Here is a 6,000-nt window from a genome sequence, read left to right as displayed (position 1 = left end):
CAAACTATTTTTTCTGGTATTACCGGCTGCAGCAGTATGAGCGGGGATTGGTGTGGACTTTCTCCATTCTTGGTGTACTTAGCAGGTTTCATAAGTGCTCTCCCAAGATCTGGACTGGTGCCTCCCCCCAGAGCCCCACTGAGAGCAGACTTTCTTCAGGAGTCACAGTCCTGGGCTAGGGTGCAGGCGCATGACTCCAGGCAGGCTTCCCTGGTCTCCCAGGCTTGGGGGAGAATCTTTCCTAGTTCTATGGGGGAAAGTAAGGGCGACTCTCAATTCTCAGAAGCTGGTGATCACAGACTCTATGCATGATCAAGGTCCCCTGTTTGCTTCCTCATGCCCATTCCTCTTTCTGACACTTCAAGCAAACAGGTCTCTTCAGGCATTTTTCAAACTTGCCTGGCTGTTGTAGACCATTCTGCCTGGTTTTAGGAATTGTATCTTGGTCCCTTGTGGCTAAGGGCAAGGGACGACCTCTGGAATGCCAGCTGCAGGAGATAAAGCCTGTCTCTGGTAGCAAACGCTGGCTCAGTTCCTCTCCCTGCCCCCAAAGTTTGGTTGGAAGTCAATGATGGGTAAGACCCCTCACAGTGGGGGGCAACCTAAGCCAGACTTGATCACTTCATGACTTCATGGAAGGACTGGGGAGTCTACAACATAGAGCAATGGATTCTCGCCTCCGGCTTTGTCAAAGCCTGAGTCCCCATGTCCTCTGGGAGAAGCGCTTCCTGGCCCTAATCCCCTTAAGCCTGAATACCTGTTTGGGAGAGGTGCAGCTCCTTGCCTTCCTAGAGCAAGTCCTGGGAAAAAATCTGGCATCACAAAGACTTGCGAATAAACCTGGGAAATCTGCTTTGTTAAGAGTGCTTTCATTCATATGATAAGGGTTCAGGAGGAAATGAGTATGTCTTCCAAAGTTTCTGCAACTCTATTTCTGACAGACACTAAGTCATAGTAAGCCCTCAGATATCTTTGAAATGTTATCTACTGTTTGATCCTTGCCACCCTGTATTCTTGTGTATTACAACCCAATAAAAGGCTATGGAGCAGGGGGTTGGGGACTTTTTCTCCTTAGAGGAACTGGCCACTGCTGGCCTTTGTCTCCCCTGAGAAACTGGCCACAGCCCACTTCTCGTAACCAAACAGATCCATCATGTCTCAGTCATATTCACTCATGTCTGTGGTACTCGGGAGGACTTGGGAGAAAGTCACTCCCACACCCGGTCAGGTAGGGAGGGAGCTGATGACCTGGCTCTCTCCCAAGGACCCTGCTGCCAGCCCTTGGCCCCCAGAGTCTGAGGCAGACCTGGCCCAGGCCCAGTTCAATGAGGAATGCAAGGGCAACTCTCAACTCTCCCAAGCCCGGGACCACAGACTATATGGGCAGTCATAGTCCCCTTGTTTGCTTCCTTGTGTCCATTCCTCTCTGACACTTTAAACAAACAGATCTCTCCTGATGTCCTTCAGACTGTGCCTGGCCAGGTAGAGAGGGAGCTGATGACCCGGATTTCTCCCAAGGACCTTGCTGCCAACCCTCGGCTCCCAAAGAGTTCCAGGCAGACCCGCTGGGCCCTGGCGCTGCCCAGCAGAGGCAGCAGCCTTGGCCTGTGGCCTCTGTGCTGTTCCCTCCAACCTTATTGACGTGTAGCCATCTTCTCACTGTCTGGTCATTCAGTGTCCGCTACAATTTCTGGACTCCTATTTTTCTATTTGCTGGGTCACTGTTGGCTATTTGCTGTGTTCCTTCGCAGATCGGCTGGGTTTTTTCCCCATGCATGGGGGTAAGTTGAATTCTTTGTCCTGCTGTGCTGCCATCTTCTCCTATCTCCTACTTATTTTCCATTTATTTCCTTTTTCTCATTTTCCATTTCTGTTTTTTAAGTATTTGCCTATTTGTTGGTTGCTTGAACATTTTTTAGGGTTATGTTTTAATTTATTTGCAGTGTTTTGATTATATCACTTACTAAGTTTTCTTACAGGTCATACTAGGTTCTCCAGAGAAACAGGACCAAGAGGTTGTGTGTATGTGAGAGAGAGATAAAAAGCATTTACAAAAAAATACAGCTACCATTCTTAATAATGAAAGATTGAATGCATTCTATTTAAGGTTGGAAAGTGTTGAGATCTGGGAAATTGAGAACATAGCCTGACCACAGCAAAACAGGCTGATTGTAATCTGTTTAGTTTTGAATTTTGAAACCCCACCCTGTTCCTGTCAGCAGTCTCTGTCAGCAGATAGCTAACTGCCATGTCTGCTTCTGTTCAAGGCGTCCCTATATAGAAACTTAGCTGTAAGCGCTCGGCCTGGCTCTCATCTGCAGCCCTTTTGTGCACCGTGCCTCTGGGCACCCCAAGAGTTCACCCCTGTGCAGGTTAAGCTTGGCCAATAAAATAAGATCAAAACCCTGAAAGGTCTTTGAAAATTATTCTCGCGTCTGGTGGATATAACATTTGGAGGCCCCAGCGAGATCTCCCTCGGCGGAGTTTCGGTTGGAAGACCAGACAGGTGGCTTGAGCTAAGTAAGTATCTGGTGAGGATCCTTTTTCGGTTTCTGGGCTTCGGAGAAAATAGCCCTGTGGTGGTAGGCAGGGCGCTGCCGGTAGCCCACCCAGGGACCTTCAGAGGCGGGAGGCCGCCCCTGAAGTCTGGTTTCAGTAATCTGGAAAGTGACCGGTCACGTTAGGGTTTGCGCTGCGCTTTCACGGGAGCACGAATTGTCTGAGGTGCAGCTTGCATGCCAGACACCTCGGATTGCTCTTGTATCCGTGGGATTGTGTTGTGTGTCTGGCTGTCTGTCTGTGTTATTGTCTGCTTGTGGGGAATCATCTCTTTTGAAATCAAAATGGGACAACAGGAATCGTTACCCGGATCCCCACTTGACTGCATTTTGAAAAATTTTTCCGATTTTCAGCAGTGGGAAGCGCTGCCATTTTGCCTCTGGCGGGAGGCGCCGCCATTTTGCCTCTCCGGGAAGTGACCTTTCACAAATTCGGGCCAACTTGCCGCCGGCTGGATAAGCCAGTGGTGGTCGGAGTTCCAACTGGAGAAACGGGGGCCCACGTGCCCTGAGATTTCTCAGACCCTGTCCAGTTGGGGACCACGGCGCCAGCGGGCACTCCAGATGGGAAGCGAGGGTTTTGGACTACAACCTGACCTGAGACCAGGGGCGCCAAATCTATAAGGGCGCCAAATTGGTAAGAGCCCCGGAGACAGGGGTCGGCGGGCGGGAGCCAGGGGCCCGGCGCGGCTGGGGGCAGGGCAGACTGTCTGCAGTGCGCCCCGGCTGGTCGCGCTGTCCGGCCCAGAGAAAGAGGTTTCCCCGAGGGCCGGCTTGGCTGGAGGCCCCGTCTTCTCTGGGAGCGCCCTCCATTTTGCGCTGCACACGGCACCCCCGCCTGGGGCGGCTCGCTCTCCAGGCCCCGGAGGGCCCTGGGGGATGCGTGTCCTCGGCCGGTGACCTGCGGGACTTCGATAGGCCCTGGAGGGAGGGAGAGGAGGAGGAGAGTCACAGCGGTTTAGAACGCTGACAACCCCAGCACGCTACACCGGGCAGCACTGGCAGCCGCAGTAGGCCGCTAGCTGTTTCCTAGCAACAGGTAAGATTTCAGCGAGCGGGGTGGGGCTGGTAGCACTGAAGCTGGTTTTCCAAGTGCAGCGTCTTACAGTGTGAGAAATTTTTAGTTCTAAGATATTTGCCAATAAAGACCTTACAATCCAACTGGTCTGGCAATTGTAAAACGGGCTCATCATACTTTTAAAAGAGTCTTGAGCCTTCTCCCCCTCCCAAATTTAATTTTATTGGCCATTTTAACTCTTAACTTGGAGAAGAGGGTATGCTGTTTGCTTTTCAGAATGACCTTTAGAACTGCAGGCGATGAGAGTGAAGCCATATCACAGAAAAGGCTTCCCCAACAGGTGAGGGACCTCCACACATTAAATTCTCCTGATCCTGATTTCTCCAAGCTGTGTGGAATTCCAAACAACACCCCTGGAGTGGTCACCTAAAAGAGACTTTTCCTACCAACTTAAAGGGACTAAATTAATGATGCAGGACATTTAACGCTTAACCAAGCAGGAGTTTTTTCAGATTCTTCATGCTGAACTGTCTCACCCTGAGTTCAGATACTAGCCCTTGCTGCATATCTTTAAAGTAACTTTGTAAAGTCTGTGCTAATTCTTCCCAAAATTGAAATGTAACCAGACCTGTTCCTTTTGTCTTTCCCATGCATTTATATCATTTTTCAATGGACTGAATTTAGGAATTTGAATTATAACAACCTGGGAATACCTGTTTTAATTCTTGTTTGTACTCTATGATGTATATAGAAGTTGTTTCTTGTAATTGCATTTGAGAATAGCAAATAGCAGACTTCACAGGCCTATTTCGATGTAATTTTATAAACAAGGATAGAGAGATATTGCCGACAGCTCTACCTAATTTCAGGAATTGTACCTCTACCCTCTGGGGCTAAGGGCGAGAGACAACCTCTGGAATGCCAGCAGCAGGAGACAAAGCTTGTCTCTAGTAGCAAAGGCCTGAATGCCTGTTGGGGAGAGGTGCAGCTCCTTGCCTTGCTAGAGTGTGTCCTAGGGAAAATCTGGCGTCACAAAGACTTGCTGATAAACCTGGGAAATCTGCTCTGCTAGGAGTGCTTTCATTCATATGATAAGGTTCCGAGGGGGATAGGTGTGTCTCCTAGGGTTTCTGCAACACTCTTCCTGACAGACACTCCCTCGGACCTCTTTGAAATGTTATCTACTGTTTGATCTTTGCGGCCCAAGAAGGGTTAATTAGGTCTGAAAGGGGGGCCTCACCCCATCCCCAGAGTGGATGGAGGGGGACCTCAGACAGCAGGAGCTCCAGTAGTGATACTGCCCTCTAGAGAACTGAGGCCCACTACAGCTCTCTTGCCCTGCAGGTGGGAGAAGTCTCCACCACGAATTCGCAGCCTCTGCAAGTAGGCTCTACTCACCTGCTGAACCAAGAGTTAGGAGAGGCTTCCTTGACTCCCGAAAACGGAGCTGTAGGGCCCCCACCTTCAGAGGCTGGTGGGACCTCTGTCCTGCCTCCACTGGTGACTGCAGCCTCAGTAAACCACCCCAATGGGTGGAGGGTGGCTTTGTGGTGCCTCCACACCCACAGGTGGAAGGGGCCTTGGGGGCTTCCGGGGTTCCTGAAACTGGAGCCCTGGGACCTTCACAGGTGGGCTGAACCAGAGTTGGGGTACTGCCATTGTAGGTAAAATAGATGAGCCACGTGAGTGCCCCACCTGGATGACAGAGCATGCACGGGCGTTGCCATCTTGGACCTGGATAAGGCTTCTCTTTAGATTATAGGCTGCATGCTACTGCTGTGTGGGCACTGCAGCAGTCAGGTTCTCTGTGTAACTGGTTCTAATAGTAATGGCTCTGGTTTTGAAAGTCATGAACTGAGGTCCAAGAGTGACCACCTGATTTATAGGGTATTTACAATGTCTAAGCTTCAGAAAGGTGCAAAATGTCCCTGGGAATCTAGGGACTTTTAGTAGAAGATGCCTACCTAAAGTTCTAGGAACTTTTAGCTGCCACATACTGAGTTTAAGTATAGTTTTTCCCAGTGTGGGAAAGGAACCAAGATTAAAAGAGAATGATGATTAAATCTATATGAGTAGAAATATGTATAAAGGATATGAAAGTTTTAAACCTAGAGTAAAGGAAACCTCAACTACTTGTTTTCTGGTTTTGTGGGAAAAGAGCAAATTTCTCTGCCATTGGTTGTTTCTGATCAGAAACCCTGTGTATCTTAAGACCTAGAAAAGGTCACTGTAGCCGGTTGGAGAGGATGCCTTTGCCACCCAGGACCCAGGAAGGGTCATTAGGGGCTGATAAGTATTTCAGCCTGAGGCAAAGCAGCATGTCTCTGCCATGAGACCGGGCCTGAAGGAGCATGTCTCTGCGTAGAGGCAAGAGAATGCCTCTACCTGTGTACTGTTTCAGAACTCTGTGTTTCGGGTTTTGCT

Source organism: Artibeus jamaicensis, unplaced genomic scaffold (assembly GCF_021234435.1).
Source record: "Artibeus jamaicensis isolate MK-2021 breed Jamaican fruit bat unplaced genomic scaffold, CSHL_Jam_final contig_384, whole genome shotgun sequence".
Taxonomy (NCBI): Eukaryota; Metazoa; Chordata; class Mammalia; order Chiroptera; family Phyllostomidae; genus Artibeus; species Artibeus jamaicensis.
This window is presented reverse-complemented; position numbering follows the sequence as displayed.